This window comes from Oenanthe melanoleuca, chromosome 3 (assembly GCF_029582105.1).
Source record: "Oenanthe melanoleuca isolate GR-GAL-2019-014 chromosome 3, OMel1.0, whole genome shotgun sequence".
Taxonomy (NCBI): Eukaryota; Metazoa; Chordata; class Aves; order Passeriformes; family Muscicapidae; genus Oenanthe; species Oenanthe melanoleuca.
The window spans coordinates 56,893,956-56,917,683 of record NC_079336.1 but is presented as its reverse complement, the minus strand read 5'-3'; the positions used below and the strand labels follow the sequence as shown (position 1 = coordinate 56,917,683).

At 40.6% G+C, this 23,728-nt stretch overlaps 1 protein-coding gene across 2 annotated transcripts in view; it reads right to left on the bottom strand.

Annotated features, from left to right (window-relative positions):
- Positions 1 to 23,728, bottom strand: part of TIAM2 (TIAM Rac1 associated GEF 2) — a 164,671-nt gene that overhangs the window by 125,054 nt on the left and 15,889 nt on the right. For both annotated transcript variants that reach the window (XM_056487234.1, XM_056487235.1), the window contains exon 2: positions 9,444 to 9,586. The gene's annotated coding sequence lies outside the window, so the exon portion shown is untranslated. The remainder of the gene's footprint in view (positions 1 to 9,443; positions 9,587 to 23,728) is intronic.

Here is a 23,728-nt window from a genome sequence, read left to right as displayed (position 1 = left end):
GGACTGTTAATAACTCAAACAGTTTGTTGCAGGAGGCAACACTCAGCAATACAATTGGATTGCCATCTCTGTCCCAGGAGGGCAAATCTGCCTCAAAGTTGCAAAGGTCAGAGGGAGAAAGGAAAGAAAACCTAAAAACAAAACCAAAATAAGCAGTGGATGAATGCTGACCCAGATCCCTTTGATGGTGGTAAAATCCCCAGAGTGCTCAGTGATGCCAAGACTTTGTCTAGGGAAATTATTACAGTTTTCTGCCATGGTAACGAGTTAAAAAATCAGGCTGTTTATTGCAGAATGCCACCTGCTACTGCCTGGCAAAGTACATCCAAACAATCACACAGGGCATATTATCACAGCAAAGGAGAATTTTCATTTACAAACCCAGAAGTGCTGTGCTGAAGTGGGATTGCTGTGCTCAAAGGCAAGGGGAAAGGGAAGGAGAAGAGAGATGGATGTATGGCTTTTCCAGGCAGAATGATGGCCAAGGGGAGGACAGGGCTCAGCTCTCCTAAGCACTATTGCTGCATCTTCTCTCCTAGGCTGCATAATTAATTCAGCAGGAAAGGATTTCATGGGGTGCATTGTCTGTCAAAACACATGCAGAAAAGCAGAAGCTGGTGAAGTACAATATACTGCTTATTTCATTGCATTCTGCTTGTGAACTTGGAAGGGGACACTGGGCCAGGCTCACTGGTCCAGTTAGGACCAGTTAGGAGAGCCAGCCTCCAGCACTGACCAACAGCAGCAGAAACAGGGCTTGGGAGGAACTGCAGAAATACAGCAGTCATGAAGCCGTCTATCGAGGGCTGAAGTCTTCTTTTTAAACCAAAAATACAGGAACTCTTGCTTCTTTAGAAAGAAAAGAATTTGGTCACACAGTCTGTGTTATTCAGGAAATCAAACTAGATGATCACAGTGATCACTTCTGGCCTCACAATATACTAAATTTTAAAATATTGTCATTCTCTCTGTTTTTCCCCATGAAGTCCAAGGAACTTAGAAAACCCACTCTTCATCTCCTGGATTTTACTATACATCTTTCTTTACTGATTTTACACAAGTCTTGGAAATCAAATAACTTTTTATTTCCAACTTCTGGGAATAATCAAAACTTTGTTCAACACTATGGCTTTTATTCCAACACACATAAATAGCTTCTTGACTTGCACAAAATCTGAAACCACTTTAATCAATCAGCTATATATAGTCTGGATAAATACTGAGTCTGAGATACTGGGTATACAGCCAATACTGTGCTTTTAGCTAATACTTTGATCTAATTTCACATCGCATTAAGAAGAAATGAAAAATATTCTGGTGAGGACAAAGGCAACAGTAAAGAAATGACAGCATGTAAAAGCTAGAGAATACATAGTTAGCTAAAAATTCAACTTGTTCCAAAAGCATTTCAAAAGACAGAAACACATATAGAGTTATCACAAAATAAGACATAAATGTCCATAAATTTGTTATTTTGTTACCCCCACAGGAATTCACTCTTGATTTTCCAGAAATCTACCACTATATAAAGTATATTTAATAGCATTAGTAGACAGCACTACAGGCTCACTGCGTGTGTAACACACTGCTCCATTTTCTATGGAATCATTATGGCACAGATGATTTATGTCTGTGCAGCAGAAAGGGCTGTTCTGTAGAAATATCACAGGAAATGACACACAGGAAATAAACCAACACAGACATCTTACAATCGTTTCCTAAGCTCTAGCACAGCAATCTGCTGAGCTCCTGAAACAACCCAGATGCTGCTGACGCAAGGAATGAACAAGCACCAAAAAGATTTCCCTCCTCCCAGTCTTCTGGGTCCCAAGAGGAGAAAAGGATGAACGAGGCCAGAAGGTATGGAATAGTTGGTTATTTGTGACCTGGAAATATGCTTTATTGGGTACTGGTTCTCAGTCCTGCCATGGTTCATCTACAGTAGGTATGGACAGACGGAGGGCTGTGAAAACAAGAAAACTGAAGATTAATATGAGGTGAAGGCTCAAGTAATGGCTGGGGAAAAGAAGGTCCTTGGAGGCAAAGTTGCAGTAAACTTCATGCCAAAGTTTTCTCTTCTTCCTGCCTCCTGATAGGAGGCTTACAAGAAGAAGGAAAACAGACTTCAGCAGGTCCTGCACTGATAGGACAAGAGCTGTTAGCTTTAACCTGAAGGACAGATTCAGACTAGATATAAGGAAGAAATTTCCTATGATGAGGGCGGTGAAACACTGGATTGCCCAGAGAGGTGGCAGATGCCCCATCCCTGGCAACATTCAAGGACAGGCTTGGACAGAGCTCAGAGCAATTTGATCTAGTTGAGGATGTCCCTGCTCACTGCAGAGGGGTGGACTTTCTAAAAGTCTCTTTCGACCAATATATTTCCATCATTCTGTGATTCTATGAACTAAACCTAACACAATTCACATAACATCCTGCTAGCATGTGTTATTCTGCTAAGGCTCAAAAGCATCTGTTCCCTTCCCACGAGCTCCAACTACGTCAGGTAATGGATAGAGCAAAAATTCAGTTCCTGTCCTCAACAGCACTTATTAATTCAGGTTACAGGGAGACATCAACAGATGCAAAGAAATAATTGTGTTCCAGTCAGGTTTGCCAATGTGCAACAGAAGACCACATCCTGGAAACCAGATGAACTCAATAACATTTTAACATGAATTTTATTAAGGAATGCTAGGACATACCTCATGAGGGTTTAAATGAATGCACAGTATAGAAAACTGCTTTCCATCCAAGTAAATTTTACTAGTTAAAAATAGCTGGAAAATGAAGAAATATCTCAGCATACTATTTCATTCTTATTCAGTATTCTACTATCCCCACTCACCCTTAATGATACAGCCTTCTAATGGAAAATAATACATATAAAAGTCACACATGCAGATCTCTACACAGTACATTAAAAAGTATATCTGACATTGGTGTCATAGGCTAAGAATCTGTGAGGCATCCCTAGACTATTATTTTCCATGAAAAATAGAGCAGAACTATTCTATACTAATTTGAATACACAGGGGTCTACATAAGCAGATTACATTGACTTTAAATGGAATTATTTCTTGTAATTCTTTTTCTTATCCACTAAAGGAATTAGCAGAGCTGTTTCAAGACTGCAGTTAGGAGAACATCCATGTGATTCCATAACACCTTTTTTTTAAGACAGATGTTTTCCTCAAAAGTCTTCATTATTCCTAAATAATACCTGGTTTATGACTGTATAGCTTAAGTCAAGGTACTCGTAATTTTTCTCTTAAGTTAGCTAGTCTGCCAGTAAAAACATCCCTTCCTGAACACACACACACAAAAAAAAAAAAAAAAAAAAAAAAGGAAGCTAGTAGTCTTGAGAAATCAAACAAAATTTGCTGTAATTACATGAAACTTCCCACTGCAAAATATAAACATTATTTTCTTAAGGTAACCGAAGAAAGATACCTAATACTTACATTATTGCTTACAAATCAAGGAATTGTAAAATACACAGATGCTGTATTAATGTTCAAACTACCTTAAAACACTGTGGGTGAAATCTTAGTCCCCTTACCTTAAAGCTTATGCCAAACTTCCTGCTAACATCAACAGAATTTCATCCATTGTGCCAACTCAGAAAGAAGAAAAGACTTTGAGATATAAAACTAAAACAATAACTAAGATTGCTTCAATCACTACTTTTGATGTCTTCAGCCATGTAATTTCTGCCCCTCCCCGTTATGCCAACAAGCTGAAGGTTCAGTGCCTGGGTAGTTGATTTATCACTCCCTGTGACAAAGCTTTGGACATTGCCCTTCCCACTGCTTCACACCCAGCAAAACAGCACAGCAGCTCTTGCACCTGCTACATTTTAACAGTGCAGGAAAAGATCAGCAGCATTAAAATTCAGTTTTGCAGTGACTCAGTCAAGAGCACTGCACTTCCTAAAGCTGGGGTGGGTTTGTTGTTTTTTTTTTTTTGTTCGTAGGGTATTTTTAAGGTTTGAGGTAAATTCCTCAGTGATCAGTGTGCAAGGGATCTTGCAGGAGAGTGGGTGGCACCATTTGGCTCTGGTCCCATGTCAAAGGGTGTTTTGCAACTATATTGTCACCTCCTCAGATATGCTGAGGAGACTTCAAAGGAACAGCACTTCAGGAAATCAATGGCTCGATAAGTCCAACAGGAGAAACATACCTAAAGGCCAAATATATTTTATGAGGTACTGGACTCCAGTGACAACTGTTATTTATACATGAATTACCCACTCTGGGCAACCTAAGCAGCAGCTGTATCCATGTGTGAAGAACAGAGCTTTCACACAAGCCTCAGTGAATAAGCTGAGGCAACATTTACTGGCCCAGCCACCTGAAAAGCAACTTCTGCAACTGTAGGAATATCTACCAGATTAGTATCACTACAGGGAATTGCAGTGAACTCCAGTACAGTGAATTATTATGCATTATATTTGCCTTTTGGAAAAATAAAAGGTACTTTAAACTAGCTTTATAAAAACTTCAATTTTGGCACACCTGTTCTATTCAATTCAATCAATAATTATTTTTTCCATGCCAACAACAGGCAGACAGAACAGTAATTAAAATTTCATTCACACAAATGCATAGAACATTTCCACTGGACTAAGCACCAAGTTTGCCTGCAACAGCAAACACAAAGAGACAATGTTTTCTTAAATGTTATCCTTTAGAGCAATGAAACCCCCCTATATTTTTTTTTATACTGTGCACAATGCTCTTATAAGACATCCAAGCTTTGCAAGGCACAAGCATGCTAAGAAATACTGACTCAGGTTTGAAGTGAAGACTCAATATCCACTACCCATGATTTTAATTTCTGGATCTCCAATTTTCAAGATGATTTTGCTATCCTATTTAATATTATCCTGTATTACACAGTAAATGATTTTAAAATGTCATTCTCCAATATGAAAGTATAACACGGTTTTCAAGAGACTACTCCATATGCAAATTCAGCTGATGATTGTAGGGAATATTTGATGTTCATAATTTTAAGAAAAAAAAAGATGTATCAGGGTAGAAGACTATACACCAGTAGATCATGCTGTAAGATTTCACAGGACACAGGAATGGTGGAGTAAATAAGAGAGTCCATCCTCAGTCAGGGATGTTCATCTCTGATGAGACAAAGAGCAGCAGCTGTGAGAACACCAAGCAATGATGTCTACAGAGTGTTGATGACAGTGCTAAGGCTCAGGAGGGAGAACAACCATCTAGAAAAACTACCAGAGTAATGACCTCAGTAAAATGTCTCTCAGAGAAACACAAACACAAATACTCCTTCTGCTCCCATGCTCATACACAGAGCACCACTCTTTCTACTGAAGACCAGCAGAAGCCTGGGGCAATGCTCTCTGCACATCAGCTGCACCACCAGCACACACCTTGTCCCTGTTCCTGGCCATACAGACCAGGAGAAGCCTGGGGCAATGCTCTCTGCACATCAGCTGCACCACCAGCACACACCTTGTCCCTGTTCCTGGCCATACAGACCAGGAGAAGCCTGGGGCAATGCTCTCTGCACATCAGCTGCACCACCAGCACACACCTTGTCCCTGTTCCTGGCCATACAGACCAGGAGAAGCCTGGGGCAATGCTCTCTGCACATCAGCTGCACCACCAGCACACACCTTGTCCCTGTTCCTGGCCATACAGACCAGGAGAAGCCTGGGGCAATGCTCTCTGCACATCAGCTGCACCACCAGCACACACCTTGTCCCTGCCAGCTTGCCCTGTGGCAGGGCAGGATGGGTTCTCCAGAATGATGGATGAGCTACACCTCAGTGGCTGCAGAGTGAGAGCAGACACACTGCTGATTATCCCAGTGGGGTCACAGGTCAGCACCCTGTGTGATCCCCTGGGAAGCAGTGTTTCCCCTCCCATGGACCACAGTCCAGCAGTCCCACAGGGAAAAGGTGACACTTTGATCCTTTCATCCCAGCACTCAGTCAGCAGTGCCAGCTCATAGAGGTGTCAAGCTGGATACATGCAGCATGGAGAGCTGCCCTGTGGATGCAGGTTAGCATCCTTAAACTTTGTCAGGCATGCCAAACTTCTTAGTGTCATCTTTAGTAAGGCTGGTGATCCTTGCTGTGGATCAGCTGTGGGTGTGCACGGGCATGTGTGGGCCATGGTGCAGGAGGCTGTGACAGAGAACACCAAGGAAACAGGGAAAGCAATGTACAGCTAGGAATTGGGGTAGCCAGCAACTGCAGATATCCAGCTTTGGAGACAGTAATATTATCTTAGCTTGAAGTCTTTAGGGCCTTATGTATTATGGGATAATACGAAAAAGTGCAAGCAGCAGATTGATTTTCTTAGGAAATCAGTTTCTTAAGAAATTGCTGAGTTTATCCACAATAAGAATTTGTTTCCTGGATACAGAGCTTAACAGCAGGCCACAAGACTTCCATCAGTACACCAATGTTTTCTTCTGCTTCCTCAGACTGTTTTGAACATTTCCTCTTGTATACTACACACAAACAGCACAGGGGTTTGCCCAAACAGCCACAAAGTTTCTTCCTGCAATGTCCCTACTTCATTTTTGCTTGAAAGCTAAATGCACACTGTTGGTACCAACACTGCACATTACTGAGAGAATTTTTAAGATTCCACAGTTTTCATCGAGACACTGGTGGCTCTTCTCCCATTCAATTGCTTCCCGATCATTCTGTCACAAACTTGGCAGGGTTTCTTCCCTCCTCAGTCTACAGACTTGTTTGGCATTTTCTCTTTTAATCAACCACATGAGTAACACTTTCCCTTGCAAAGGAAGTAAATAATCAGGCCTTGTTTTTAATTACATTAACCTGGGAACAATTTGTTGCAAAAGTCTACAGATGGAGTGCTGCCCCTTTCCAGGCATTCTCTAGCCTGGTAAATCAGTGCAAGGCCTTCCTCAGGAGATTAAGTTTTAATCCAGCACTATCTCCCAAACATATTTTGCTGTAATACTTCAAGAAGTCCAAGCAGTTCTTACACTAACAGAGCCTGCACAACTCTGCCTGTATCGGTGGCTGCTGTAACAAAATTCAGCTACAACAGTGAAGTAACAGTCAAACTTGTTACTGCAATTCACAGAGTAATTTCAGGTTGAAGAGCTGAACAGATGGCATTTGTGAGCTTTATTCAATATCTTGGCCTTTTTAATTAGATTCCTGTTCGTGTCAGTCTGCTGGTTTACAGCAGGAGACCCCAGATTTCAAAGTAACCTTAGGAATCCCATTGCTCTGTCTGATAGAAACCACTATGCCAGGAAACTGCTGCAGGCACAGCTCCTGCTGCTTCCACCACAGGAACTCATCAGCAGGTAATTAAAAGAACCAAATTAAAGGGATAGTCCAAAAATGCAGCTACGCCTTAGCCAAAATGCAAATTAGAGCTTTAATGCACCACACTGCTTTATAATTTCAGGATGCTTTTGGTATGTTTATCATTAGGAATCTGTATGCAGTCATTTTCTCCTTCGTGCCTTCACGTGGTTTGCAAATTCACCTTCTGCCCCTGACAAGCTCACCCTGGGTTTTCACTGCTTTTTGGAAAGCTGCATGTGGGCACAATGAAACAAAACGAAACAAAACATACTGACTGCTAAAAGGCTTAAGAACTTGCAAGGGAATAAACAGTGCATCCCTCCCAAAGCGCTGAAACATGGCAAAAAGCACCAGCAGACTCCAGTGGGAGTGTGTGAGAACAAATGCCCCAACAGACAGCAGTGTCATTAAATTTTAGAATCAGGTTCAGTATTTCCTTTTATCAACACAGGTCAAACAAACAAAAAATACCCAAAAAAAAAAACCACAAGCCCCCAACAAATTGACTAATACAGCAAGTTAGGACTTGTATGAGTGCTGCAGTGTATAAAATCTCAGTGACACTTCTAACCTATGGCAATAAAGAATGTCACAACACACTGGAATAGTGAGTCTACTTGTATCAATCAATGCCAGTTTCATAGCTGTCCTTCAATCAAAATCAGTTTGAAGTTGACTATTTTTGAGGTATTTCTTTGTATTACTTTACCTTTTTGAGGAGGGAACCTCCAGAATTCAGAAGACCTTGTAGACCTGTTGTAATCACGCTCAACAGAACACTGACCACACCTCCACATCCATTTTCATTTTATAATACATCCTGAATGTATAAGCTAGTATTAAAAACAGCCTGTTTACAGAAGAATGGGCCAAATAATCCACATGCCAAACAAAAGCATATGCAGAGTTTGTGCTTATTTACTTCTGTGGCATCAGTGCCCTAAGTCCCTTGCATGTGGCAAAACTCTAAGTTGTTACAAAATGTAGTAATGGTCCATTATGTCCTGATTTTAAAAGAGATGAGTGGATTACAAAGTAAACTGAGTGCACAGGTATTAATTTTTAAGAGTTCAAATACTATATAACAATCAGGTCTAAGAATCACCTGCCTGGCATGTGCCCATCGGGGGAAAAAAATCCTGTAATACTGCAACAGGTTCCCCTTGTTTATTCAGCACAATTTTGCCCCAAAGTATTTTGTCAGGAAAGAAAAACAATTCTGTCCTAGCATGGAATGAGCCTGAATCCCTCTGGAACTGCTCCCCTTGCCAGTGGATGTGATCACATCGGACAAACTCCTGGGGAATCAGAATGAGCAGGATGTGTTGAGGTCTAACCATTTTTCTTCCCTGCGATGTGCACACTGTCCATAGGCCTAACCTTCCTAAAAGGTGGCTTTGTCAGGGTTGTGCAGTGGATTCCTGCTCCAAAGTCCAAACAAGTCTGGATTTTGTGATAACTAGTAGCACACATGATGTAGTAGGTAGCACGGTATTGAAAACAATGTAAAGTTTCTTCTGTCAGTAACAGCAAACAATGATGAAGCAATTAAAAATAATGGAAAGTTAAATAAAGGCTGTCATCACCTGTTCAAAAAACATCTTGATTAAGTCTCTCAAAATCTCTAAAACAACCTTTTTTAGTTCAGATGACCAAACTAAACAGGATGGAGGAAACTTGCCCTATCATTAGCTCAGTTGTACCAGGTCTTTCAAACCCTCAACCAAAGCACCTCTCTCTCACTCTCATGCCAGTCACAACATTTCTAACTACAGCAGACAGACATCTGATCATCATCAACTGCATCTCTGCTGTTTACAGATTTGGAGGCTTGTCTGGACTGAAGTTTTGTAAATACAACCTATTTTGAAATCACAGGCATTAAAATTTGGATTATTGCCTTGAAAAAAATAGTTCACATTTTCCCCTGTGCTGGTGTTCTCTATTGGTTGATTCTAAAGCCTCAAAAACACCCAACCAATATGAAACATTAAGACCCAGGGACTAAAACAAATTTTAACCTGGTTCTATCTGGTTCTTGGCCTGTTTCATAACGCAATTTACCCACTCAGAAATAAACAAACCATCAAAATAAAAACAAACAAACCTTGCATAATTTATTTGCTCTCTAAATGTCTTCTTTCTCTCTGCATCATGAGTGAAAGCACAGAAAGGGGGAGAGGTGTCCTTGTGGCTTCACGAGCTGAAGAACTTCTTGCTGGAAGTCCCTATTTTCGTAGCACTGGCAATCTGAAAAACAAAAATTGTTTTGTTAACACTTGTATCCCTAGATACAGAAAACAGAAATAAGGTTTGTTCTGAACCACTGCCAACTACATCATTAGCCTCTCCTGTGAAGAAGCCAACAGCTCTCATGCAAAAAAACCAGCTAGAAACATCTCCACTCAACTCATACCTCACTCAGGCATTCTGCACTGACTGCTCACAGCTAAAAACTTCTTTCTATGTACAAATGCAAAACAGAAACCAGTAAAACAACACAACCATGTGCTTCAAGCAGAGCTGTTGTTAAGCTGTCCAGGTTTCCATCCAGGAAACACTCAGCCAGGAAAGGTGGCTCGAAACAGGCCAGCACCATCACAGTCCCTTTTTATAATAGTGGTGCTAACCATAAACTGTGCCTGTACCACAATAGGATTGCTTGTTTCCATGTGTTCATATTTAATGCTTCTATCAAACCCCAGTCAGGACTTCTGCAAAACATCTGCACATCAGGTACAAAGATCTCCCATGGAAGTTTTCTTGCACCAACCAAGCCAGGCTCTGAAAAGCCAGACACTGCTTTTAAGTGGAGCAACCAGCTGCTTTTTTGCCCACATCACCTGAAAATGCTAAGACAGACACCAACCATCCTCAGTGTTTGTGCACTGAACAAGTAGAGCGACTAACTGAGCTCCCAAAAGCTGGCAAGGAGAACTTCATGCTCTATGAAGTCTGTCATTTTCATTCTGCAAGGTGTCAGACTGTATTATAATATTTTCTCTGATGTTCAAATTGGCACAGCTGATTTTAAACAGCTTCTTCACAGCACAAAGCATCTTGTCATAAAAATATCCTGATATCTACAATGGTTAAGCTGACATATAACTTAATTAAAATTAGCACAAGAATTTTATCATACTCATGCTTCCAAAGGCAGTGGAGTTAGAGCAATGTCCTAAACTGACTTCACTGAAAACAAGGGCTGTTCCATTAAAATAAAATGCAAACAGAATAGCAAACAATACAAGCTGCAAAACCACCATACAAAATGGGTGAATAACAGCGGGCCAGCAAAGGAAAAAGCAGTATTAGGCTGCAAGTTACACCCAAGAGGAAATGTGAGTAATAAAATGTAACTAATAAAATGCAACTAATGATTCTCAGTTGTTACACAAAAAACCCCTACTTGTTAATTTCCAAATACAATACACAGACTGCTTTGCTGGTGGGAAAGGTGTATCTATCTACACAGAACATTCAGAGCTCAGAGCACCAAAGCCTTCCTAATTGTGGCTGTAGGACACAGAGCCAAGAGCTGCAGGACAAGGCTGCAAGTGCCATGACTATGGCATACAGATAGCACTGCCATGATCCATGTGTCACAGAGAGCATCCTTCCCAAAGCTCACAGCATCACTACCAAGCCCAACCTTTATTTTTCGTCATACTTCCTTTTGCTACACAATGGCACAGCATGGCTCCACTCCTCAAAGCCACACAGGGCTTCCTTCACCATGGGGCTCAGTTCCTGAGCACCAGTAACAAAACCTGGGGCAAGAGCTTGTGCTCATCAGCAAAATCCCTGAACTGAGAAGTGCCCTTTTTCTTCCTGTGTTCCAGCTCACTGAAAAGTGCTGCTCAAGCATTTTCCTTTCTGGCTGGAACCACATTTCCAGCTCTTCACAGACATGGCTTCTTTACCAAGGGTTTGATAGACATGGAGTGACTCCTAGCACAGAGCTAAATGTAAGATTCATGTCAGGATATATGTGTAATTTCAACAATGCAGTGTTAAACTCTGCCCTCACAGACAAACCTGACCCTCCTGGATTTTTGCTGGCCCACAACTATAGGGGAATGCAGCTAGCTGTTTGCTAATACAGCCAGGGTGATCTCACTGTACTCAGTCATCACAGATGTGTAAATGTACAGCTAAAACATTTCTATCTGCATTGGAGCAGGCAGAAACAAGAACACAACACTTACAGCAGGCAGATGGTGCACTACTTCTGATATGAAATAACTGATTTATGGCAAAGTATCACAAGAATCCCTCCCTGCCAGTCAGGTCTTACTTGTACACTTATTCAGGATGATGCCCTGTTCTGTTTGAAGAAAACTTCCTGGCCAGGGTAGAGGCCAAGCTTTTTGAAGTGCTTCCAGCACTCCCAGTAAGTTACCTCTCAGGGAGGTCACAATGCTCCCCCACAAGCAGTCCATCAAATATTGAGGAAGTTTGCCATGGTGAATACAAACTTCCCAGCAAAGCTCTGCCAGATCTGCAATACCCATCTCCCTAGATCTGTACAATCTTGAAAAATAAGGTTTAATATAAGAAAAATCCATAGGGTAGAATATTGCTCTATACACACAGACCTTTACACATCCAGGTGTCTTTTTCTAGCAGGCTAGGAGGAAATGGGCATCTTATACCAGTGGTCTTGCAACACTCCTTTCTTTTTCTTTTCCCCCAATGTATCCGTGATACCAATGATTCCCATTAAACTTCTACCAAGGACAAAGCACTTCCGAAGGAATCAATTAAAAAAAAAAAAAATCTTCAAAAAGAAGATAAAGTAGTACTTAAAAAAGAAAGAATTGCTGTAGTAACGTAATAGTCACAAACCTCACATGTCCCAGATTGAGATTTTCCTCCTGCCAACTAGGACAAAAATCCCAAGCATGGCATATTCAGCACCCTAGGCTCTGTCATTTAGTTAAGGACAGACAGGTAGGCATAGCTGTGAAAGTCTTTACAGCACAGATTAGGCAGTGTGTGCTATGGTAACAACCTTGGTTTGTCATTCATCTTGTACTCACATTTTTGTTTTCCTGAACAGGAGGGTACACAAAAATAAACACCAGCAAATGGCTAGCAGGCATGGCACTGAAGCAAAGTCCTTAGTACAAAGCTAGCAGGGGCCCTTCCAGCTCCACTGTAAACAAAGAGTGAATTACTTTACACACACAATTCCAACACTTAAGTCGCAGATATAGTTCCTCAACTGTGATCTGGGAAGGGCTGTACAGACTCGGGGCAGGTGCTGTCTGCACAGGCAGGGAGCAAACACTGACTGATGGCTTTTTTGGGCTTTTTTCTGGGTTGCCAGGCACCATCATTATAAACTATAGCCCCTGGTTAAAGCCAGTGTACAATATGAGGCGCTGAGCAATTCAGGAAGACAGCTCTGCAGACACCTCCATTCCCTTGAGCTGCAGCACACCTGTGTCACAAGGGAGCTGCTACCAAACCTCAACAGGTCTGGCAAGAAGGCAGCAGAGAAGTGACGCTTATTATTCGTGTGGCTCCCCCAGGGCTAGCCACTGGTAGATAAACCATGTACAGTGCAGCACCCTCCTATAAAATGCACTGCAAACAGCTCTACAGGATAATACCTCCAGACCTTGCCTTGTCAATCACCAGAGAGAGAGATTTTAATTTCATTTGTGACATCAACCACTGGTGAACAGCTCATTGGCAGCTGTTGCAGCTTCCTACAGCAGTCCATCAGCTTGCTCTATGTGATTTTCTTGGGTTGCCATACCCCCACTTTCCCCTAGAGAAATTTGGGGATAGTCTGCAGATCAGATGTAATACCAAGGAAAGTTGCTCTGATTACAGAAAACAAACAAATAAAAATCCTGCAACTTTTTCAGCCCCACTGAACAACTCTAAATGCATCATGTGTCACACTGGACACAACAGAGTATATTCACTCATTCAGCATATAATCAACTCCTGGGAGCCCATTAACACACTGAGCTTCAGCTCTGCTCAGGGACAGAAATCCTCTGGTCCTTGGGAAGGGACTGAGCAGACCCATTCAGCCTGCCCACAAAGGCAGGGCACTGCCACAGCATGCAGCTCTGCCCAAAGGCAGAAGCAGTCTGCACAAGGAGAGCTGGACTTCACTTCCCTGTGCCTGGGTGTTTGTTTCAGGAAATCTCCCATTCCCAAGCCAAGTTTCAGGATCTACCCTAACTGCTCTGTCAGATGCAGAGAAGAGCCAAGCAGATACATATGTCTGGGATGATCCATAGCATTTATTGCCTCATCTTTCTTGCTATTTTCAAAATGTGTTTCTGAAAGCACTCGATTTTTTTTCTTATTTTTGTTATGATTTGCATTTCAGAGGCAACAAACAAACAGAAGTTCTGGCCTTTTTCCTAACCTTTGACTGAGAAAAAGGAACATCTTGTTAACAATCCCTTAATACACTGATTCTACACAAAACTAATGATAATCCTCTAAATCCTCTCTCTACTCAGCAGTTTAATTAGAAAGATGATCATTGATTAATGCACTTGAGTTACCTGAAGAAGGTGTGACTGAACACAGATCACTCAACCCCAGAAAAATGCACATTAATTAGTTCTGCTTTCCTCTTCATTCAACTTCAAAAGAAGGAGCAAAACCCCACAACACACCAACAAAACATCAAGCTTTCAGTATAAAACTTCTGAGATAATTTTTATTTTACTTTATTCTTTAGGAATTCTCACATTTTCTTGCCTTGAATTTCATGGAATTTCATAGTCTTTTTTTTTTTTTTTCCAAATTATTGTAATTTTACAGAATAAACACACCAAGCCTGGAGGTTCAATTTGCATTTGCAAAGCTCTGCCAAAGACCTGCAGTCTTGAATTAGTTGGCTCGGGCAAGGAAGTAGAAATGACACTGATACTTGACAGGAATGTGCACAGCATTAAGTGCATACCACAACTGAAACCAGGTATACTCCCAGCCAGTCAGTGGTTTCAGTGTCCTCACCTACAAAGACAATCAAAGAGAAAATTTGATTTAAAAGTTTCCTCACTCTGTTTTAAGATCTCACTAAAATTCCTACAGCCACAGGCTGATCATGAGACTTTTAGCCCTGAAAAGCAGGTAAGCTGTCCCTGACTGTAGCTCTGCACCATAATCACACTGCCCTTGGTCTGGAAAAGGTCATGCTTCATCTGCCCCTAGAGCCACAATTCTGTCTGCAGATGTTCTGAACAGCCTCAAGGACTGGCTAACTATTCTCTTTCTGTGAAAATCCCTCCTGGTCTCTAAACATTAACAGAAATCACTCCCATATCATGACTTTCTCCTTGCCCACTGCTCTGTGACCAAGGTAGGCACCATTTCCTTAACACAGGTTGGGTGACAAAAGCCCCAGGTGATTTCAAGCAAATGATCCTCCTGCTGCTCTGTCTCCCTTTGTCCAGGAAGGTCTCCTGAAAAGTGGCAGGAAGCGTTGGTGACTCAGCTTTAGGAGCAGCCTAATCCTTCTGGGCACCAGAAAGTGATACTAGGAAGGCAGACATGGGGCAGCCAGAAAGGGAAGAGCAGAGCTTTCCCTTCCATGTCCTAAACTACATGCTTCATATCATCTCTTCTCCTGTGCCTGCTTCTTCCCATCGTTGGCATTATTTATTCACTTTCAAAGTGCAAGCTACCACATAGGACACATCACAGCCCCACAGACTCCTGGTGCAGGGTTAGAAAGGATTTTTCCATCAGTCTCTGTCAACTTAATACATAATCAATACATGGCTCCAGCAAAAGTCAAGCAAGAAAGCTGATGCTGCATTTTAAGATTTACATTTAAAATTTATATTTTTAAGAAAGCTGATGCATGCCATTTTAAGAGCACCCAGAAGCAATCCACTGTGAATCCCTCCCCTTCTGCCATTATCCCTGGTGGTGGAAAGGTTTCTTCTCAAATTGTTTATTTCAAAGTTATTTCATCAGCAGCTATGGAGAATAAAAATAAGCCTGTGTTATTGCAAAGGACTAAGAGCAGTAACTAAATCTTACTGAGGCTTCTGATGGTTTTGCCAACACCCATAGATCACTTCAATGGTACAGTTTTGAAAACAGGATGACCAATAGGGAAAGGACAGAGAAGCTGAGTATGGAGCCTGATGTATGTGAGATCCATCACAAACCACAGCTTTCTACTGCAAAAGGGATTAGAGCTGCACAGAGCACAAGCAATAGGTGCATAAACCCCATCACCAGCTTGGGATTCTCAATTTCAAAACATTTTTGCAGTGAGGCAACTTCAGAAAAATAAACATTCCTAGCCAGGCAGAGATCAGTCATAAACCTTTCCTGAAAGGGAGATGAACTCTCTTATTGTTATTTAAAGCAACACTATAAATCAGGCCAGATCTATATAAAGCAACACTATGGGCTTAAAGCAACAGTGGCACTATTCTGTCAGAGCTCAGGCTGAACACCCCAGGAAAGACACACAATATCTGGTAATGTTCAGGGCCAAAAAAGAAAAAAGCCCAAAAAACCCCCAACCAAGCCACAGTAAAAAAATAACAAAAAACCTACAAACAAACAAAACCCCATCCCCCCCACCAGCTCGCCCCCTCCCCAAAAAAAGCCTTTCAGAAGGACTGAAAACTGAAAAAAGCTGGGGATTTCTGTGAAATTCTCCATGAAGCTGACAAAAAAACCAGCAAAAAATTGCATATATAGAAAGGCAAGCCTCATATTTTCTGTAAAGCTACCAACATTATCAACAGTTCATTACTCACATTTGGTGATAGATACCATATTTAAATATCTACATTTTACAGAACACATGCAGAAGATATGCTTTAGAAAATACTCCCTTACATTTTCCCAAGTATTTTATTTCCTCTCTTCCAGAACAGTCATCTGGTATAAATTTTTGGACCTTACATCATGCACAAGAAAATAGCCTAGTATTTCAATTCTGCATTTACACCAGAACATTCATAATTGATTAAAAGCAACAGAAATGGTGGGGGAAAACAGCTTCAAAGTATTAACCTGAAACATGGACCCAAATACAGCCTCTTTTGTTTGAATATTTTGAAAAAATTCAGCACATCAAGACAAATATAAAGTGAAACACTGGAGCTTCTCCTTCTCACCTCAGCACCCAAACTCCCCCAGTCACCCCCCAGTAATTCCATCTGACAGGTAGACAAACCTATAATTTGTCACACTGATTAACTCTTATCTAAGATTTTATAACACAGGGTCCTGAACTACTTAATTGTTTTAGTTCACTCTAACCAGCTTCACATAATTTTTCTTCAAAATAAAGAGACTGAAGTTGACAGATGACAACGTTTCCACTCACAAATTTTAATTAGTGGCATTTTTGTTGGGAGCATGCCTTGAGATGGGCAGTCCTTGTGTTAAGGGATCATCTTTACACACTACCCCAATAATGTGAAGAGGCTGAAAGTGCTGAATAGTGCACCACAAATACTGCAGGGACATCCATGGCAACATGCACCTTTGGGTGTGCAATGTGAATGCATGTTTGAAGGGTGGTAAAACATTGTTCTTTATCAGGCTTAGCACAAAAAATTAGCAGAAAGATCGTTAGAACAACTTCATAATTTATACTCTGCAAACAATTAGCTATTTGCTGCAATCCTGATCTTCTTAGCCTGCTAACTTGCCCAACACTAGAGGCTGGCAAGTGCTTCCCTCTTCCTTTCCACCTTACTTGCACAAATAAAAATTTCCCCATCCAGAAAAACTCCTAGTGCCTGTCAAGGATCATGGCTGAGAAGGAAAAGATCTAAAGCACTTCTCACTAGGAGAAGTATTTTGTGTTTTCTGAGCAAGATGAATATTTTAAAAGGGCTTGAGATAGGGAGAATCAAGAGTTCTCAATGTCCTTATAAATGTGAAAGAACAAGAAAATGGGAGGAGGTAACCCAAACTCCATGAAGCCTTCAGACTCTGGCTGGAGCAATGTTGATATATCAGCAGCAACTTCATTTCCACCCTAATGCAGAATAACTAAGGCATGACCTTAGTCTTGCCATCACCCTCAAGTCATCAACCTGTTATCAGTATTTCTTAAACAGATCGAAGATGTCATGCATTATATTCTTGTTTTTGTTGGTTTATTGCAAACTTCATAAAATTCCCCAGTAGTATGTTTATGCTTAGCTGTTTTTAGAGAGACACATCTCCTCTATGAAAGTCATGAATCCCATATTTGCTCCTTTAAAGTAACAAAGAATTATCAGTACAATACTATAGTGAGAATCTTCTGTAACCTAGGATAAGAAAAAAAGCAGAAGACAAAAGTTCTTTTTTGAACCTTGTTCCCAAACTTGGGGCATCACACCTATCAACATCAACACTCCTGAGAGAAGTATAAGGACTAAAGTATAAATTCTAGTCTCAACTTTATCAGAACTAACTGCATGAATGATGATAGTAAAAAAGTAGTAGTTTTTCATTAATTGCCTCAAGTATGCCTTGGCACAAAGCTTTAATGAATTTGGAAGACTATTAAACACCCAGATACCTTTTCCTCCAACAAAGCAGAGGCAGTGGGAATCATGGACCTACCCAGAGGGGTGTTCAGTACCACCCAACATCATCATCACCCCAGGCACAGACAGAGCCTGGTGAGGCACAAGCCCATTTTATAAAGTGGGAGTATCCAGTGATTGTATCAGCAAACCTCTATGCTGCTCTTGCAAGCACGTGCTGACAACTACTTTTGCCAACTCTGGCAGGCTGGTAGATCTGTATTAATTTCCATCAGGATGAAAAAACTACTCTGACTCTCCCCTCTACTCCCTGAAGGTATAACAATGGTTAGAAGGAATGACTGGCTAAATAAAGTTGACAAATCTCTCTAAATTTCTGTGATGCATTCTTTTAAAAACAGTCGGAGCTCTTCTGTTGAAAATCTTTCCAAGAGCTTTCTGCCTGAAGCAGAAAAACTACTCTGGAAATTTTTTATCTGAATGACTGAAGGCTGGCCAGAAGTAAACACAGGTTAAAATATGATGTTAGAATATGGGAGGCATGCTGGAGGGTGCTCCTACCTCTACCAACCATATTTTATATCTAATACTGTGCAATGCAGTTGGAAGTGTAAAGACACGAAAACAGTTTAAAACCCTAATGGCCTGCCCTTTCTGTTCTTGTTCCTTCAGTATTTTAAACAGAGGAAGGCTGGATTACTGCAGTTTCAGGTATATAAAGTATGAAACACCCAGACTCTACCGAAAATCCCTCTCTTGGGATCTGAGGCCAGGAAGGGACCACCTGGTTCAGCCAGTCCTGCTACGAGCAGCCAGGCACTGCAGACATCTGGTCACACAATCCATCAGTCTACATCATGACTCACAAAACATTTCATGAGATCTGAGTGAAACCTGCAGCCCTCAGAAGGGGACCAAGGCCAGAGACACAAAGTGTACAAGAGAGCAAGAGAGACTGAAGACCTCAAAAAGGTCCCATCACAATGTGAGATTTTCTGTACTAAAGGACACAGCTCTATTGCCAATCCTCATCATCCATGGAGCAAAGACAGGCAAAAAATTAACCTGCCAACTCCTAAAAAGGAATTTTGAAACAAATTATATACAGCTCACATCATAAATCATAGACGTCCTTTGCCAACCAACCACATCCCTCTGGGTTCCTAAATCAGAGCACCCTACACCACCCCTAGGCATAACAGAGTCACGTCCAAAAGATGACATTGAGCAAAATCCCCTCTGGATATAACCCTCTCCACTGTGCACATGGAGAGGCTGGAAGACTAAGCCCCTAATTTAGGCACCTCAGTAGGTGCTTGCCTGAGGCAAAATAAGTCTGAGCCATAGAGTATCTCTTCTACTTCTTTCTGAGCACAAAAAAGGGAGAAAAAAACAAAGAGGAAGAAACTGCTTTTAGTAATGAAAATGTAATTTAAGAGGCTGATACCCTGTAAAAACTTAGAGTTATAATGAATTCCAGGATTCATTCAAGTACTCCATTCTTAAAAAAAAAAACTATAATGAAAGGCTTACAAATGAAATTTAGTAGTAATAACTCTGGGGTCAAATCCATAATGATTTGTTTGGCAAAGCTTTCACTGACAACACTTAAATGTGATTTCAAAGGGTGTTCTGCCTGAGAAAGGGCTTTGAGATTGGCCCACACTCTGTATATTTAAGTCACCTCAGCCCCAGCATTATACAGCACCAACCAGACACAAACCCCAGCATTATTTAAGCCATTTGCACACCACAGTCTCCAATTGCAGGGTGCAAAAGCCAGCAGGAAGCATTGATCATTCCTTTAGCAGCAAACAAAAATGCAATCTTTTCTACTTGGCTTTCTTATGATATCATTTACCTTCTATAATAGCAGTTGCTTTTTTTAAAATGTGGATTTGCACAGTATTCAATTTGCCAGTTTCCACATATAGATGTAAATTTACTGAAATAGCTGTTCACAAAATTCAAAGCCCAAGGGTGGAGTCCTAAAAATAAATATATGTAGTTTAAGTTCTTTTATATCCATACATGATAAGAAATCTAGTACTATTCTGGTGAACCATAAAAGGGGAAAAATGGTAAAACCACAAACAGGAAAACAGAAAATAAAAATCTGTATCTTTTGCTCTACCCTTTCAAAATTGCATGGATACTTCTATGCAACCATTTGGATAAATGTTTCAAATGTTGGTTTTTCAAAGTATTTAGCCTTATAAACTACCCTTTTGTTTCTGTTGGCTTCAAGCATTACTAGGCTCATGAATTCTTCCTTACGTATTATTATTCAAGAAAATACAGCCAACACTGCCTTTATGGAGAAAGAAAAACCTGAGTATCATTTTCCAGTTAACTCTTCTGGATCTGTATGAAAGTGAAATCAGCAACAGCAATTTTAAGCCAGGTTTTCTAACCACTGCACCTAATCACTACCTTTTGAAGTATTTTATTTCCCAAGCTGCACCGTAGAAAAATCTTTGCAATCACAACACAAACTCAAGTCACAAGAGTGGCAGAGCACACGCTAAGAAACTTGCAACAGTCTAGGTACCCAAAAAACAAGAAGCAGCAGTAGGTGAGACTTACTGCCCTACTGAACACCACAAGACCAGAAACACTTCAAATAGAAAGCAGTCTTTAATCTGAAGAATTTACACTAAGCCAGACCTGATCTCCCACTTTTCAAATGCAAGTTATTCAGTGAATGCAACCATCAACGGCACATTACCATAAAGAGAAATTTGATAGTTGTCACCTTGATCTTTCAAGTATTCAGTCCTTTGTCAGGTTTCTGTAATCCAGGATATCAATGACTATACAAGCAATTTGTCTCCACTTCCATATTTCCACTCATTCAATCTCACAGTCAAATCACCAGCAGGTCAATGACTTCACAGCCAAAGGCTGTCAGTCACTATCCTTCCAACAAGTCCACGAAAAGCCACTCCAACACCAGCCACTTAATCTTTAGCAGGGATCGAGGAAAAAAAACAAAACTGAGGTCTACTCCCTTAAATACCACGTGTACACGATTTGCAGGTCTTTCCCTTCATTTCCTGGGACCTTCCCTCCTGTTGTGTTCTTCAGGACCAGAGAAGCCAGCCAGGAGGAACTCCAGATGACTCCAAACAGAAACATATTTTCCCTTGCAAGCATCTAAGTTTCTCCACCCGAGCTGAGGAATGAACTCCACAACACAGCAGCGAAAATGTGCATGCTGCTATTTTCCTCAAGAAGCGCTGCCCATCCCAACAATTCCTGGATGATAAAAGACGGTATTCAGACAACAAAATCATAAGCTTATGAGTTGAATCTTTAGTCAGAGAAACAAGATTTCTTCCAACTTTAAGGAATGTGACAATAACAGCACATCTAACCCCACTTGATAAGTGGCAGGCAATTCTCCATATAAGGTGAAAAATGTGCTAGTGTAGCTCATGCAACACTGCTAATTCCCTCCCTCTTCTCAATATTCAAGAACATAAATGAAAATATAAATCAATTTGGTAAGTAAACCTTTTGCTTATTTGCAGCTATAAACCATCTAGACACTGCTCTGCACACAAAGAATTTTGAACTTAACTATTTAATTCCTTTTAAACATTTGGTATTCATATTACAGCAGTGCAAAAACTTAATGTAAATGTGAGAGTTCGCACTCCCATTTGATTCCTAAATTCTCTTTACACTTTACCATCCCCAGCCTACCTGTGCCTTCCTGCCCCTGGATGGCAGGGCTGATGGCAGGCCAGGAGAGCAGCCAGGGAGAAGGGACTGAGGGCTGGGTGAAGCCCAGCAGCCTCATACAGCCACCACTCACACTCCTCCTGCCAGCCCCTGGGCTAGAAGCACCAGGACATTGGCACGGGACTGCTGCTACTGCTGCTAAGAACTTTCATCTCAGCTCCAATTGTCCCATCATCTCTACCTAAGAGCAGCAGAAACACAAGCAGCATGTACCTAGCTGTGCACAAGAAGACTGCAGGCATTACTCATTAAGAGACTGGTGAAAAGACCTCCATTGACTTTTATGAGCTCTGCACCTGAATGTAAGCCCAAGGGAAAGCTACTTGATATGATCCCCTCAAAGCAAGTTAGAATATCTGCAAAAGATGTATCAGTCCTGGCAGTGAAATTCACTTTGTTCTGTAGTTAGTCCCACATCCCAGCCCCTCCCACGCCCACTGTTTTTTACACATTATTAGTCATTTCAATGGTCTGATAAACTGCACAATGAGCCCTCTGGATGAGGTTTTTTCCTAAGGAATGATGCACCAATGACCAACAGGGCATAAAAGACAGGAGATTCAGAATAAGTCCTCAGAGGTCTTTTGAAAACCACTCAAAACTGATGGGATTACCAGGGGACTGAAAACATGCTAAAATCTTGTTGGCAATGGTGAGAGGGGCGAAGAAAAGGATTAATATAATTAAGTTATTAAAAAACAAACAAACAAACAAACAAAACAAAACAAAACAATCCAAAGTTCATTGATGACTCTGGAGAAGTTGTACTCTAGAAGTCAGTGACTTGTACGAGAGGCACAGAAGGGAAGTTTCCACATGCACTGCACATATACATAGCAAATGTGGGTGGGAACAGTGGGGAAACAGTTCACTATTTTCTTGATCTTTAACAAGAAGATATGGGGAAGTTTGATTTATTTGAGCCACAAAAATTTCAGAAAAATCAGATGATAGCTTCAGCTTGCTAGTTTACCCACGTTCAGCCATCTTGTGATACCCCCAAGGCAAGAAAATGCAACATGATGTGCTAAGAAGGCACCATCCACCAATTAATAGCTATCAATGCTCTAGCCTTCTGTTAGTCAGAGATTCTTATTTTGCTGACTTTTTTGCACATCATCAACCATTGCACTACCATGTAAAGTAGCATTGCCCATGAAATACTATGAGTCAGCAAATTATCATAATGATATGCATCCGAATTTAGAACTTGAATTACACTGTTTGCTGAGCCCTGTAACAGAAAAAAATCAGCAGAATTAACTCTAAACATTATTTAATCCTTACAGAATAACTCTATTAAGCACGTTTGCAGTCATTCACATCTAAGACTCTCATTTCCTGGAACCTTATCTAATCTCAATTCCATATGGAAGATTTTAGTGGTATATAAAGTTGCATACAAATTAACTGCACTCCAATTCATACAGATAAAATAAAACTGTAAATTTAATAGTGATGAAACTAGAGCTGTCAAATTATATCTGAACTAACAACAAAAAGTTCAGACCTTTTTGTACAAATTTAGTTTTAAAGGACCTATTATATAGTCTTAATTCAGAGGATAACTCTGATGTGGCTTAGTACAAACATGCTTCTAGTTGATTCACTTTTCATTCAGGGAATGTAAGAGGGAATGTCTATTATCCATGTGATAGCAAAGACCTCACATGGCTAAACCACAAACTTGGAGCTTTTCAGGATTTAGGGCTTAAAACTTCAAAGATTATGGCTCCTGATCCAAAACCAGTTCAGAAAGCATGGCAGGAACCAGGATAAGATTCAGTAGAGAGAATTTAGTGTATCTTTACAGACATGGCTTTTCCATAAACTTCCCATGAACTTTCAAAGACACCATTTAATCACTCCTATCTTTTCTCTGCAAAACTTTATATATGTATACATACAAAAAAGTGTATATATCACTAATATATACAAGAATAAATAATATATACACTTACTATAAAATGCCAATAATGAATGGAAAAAAAATTAAACCAATCATGAAGAATTATTAATAATATCTGTACCATAATATTAAGTGAAATATGATAACCAATATATTATAGATTCAGTTTCTACAAGCATCCTCAGCTACAACAATTCTACAAAGAAATTCATAAGGATGAAAGCAAAAAGCCAACATCAAAAC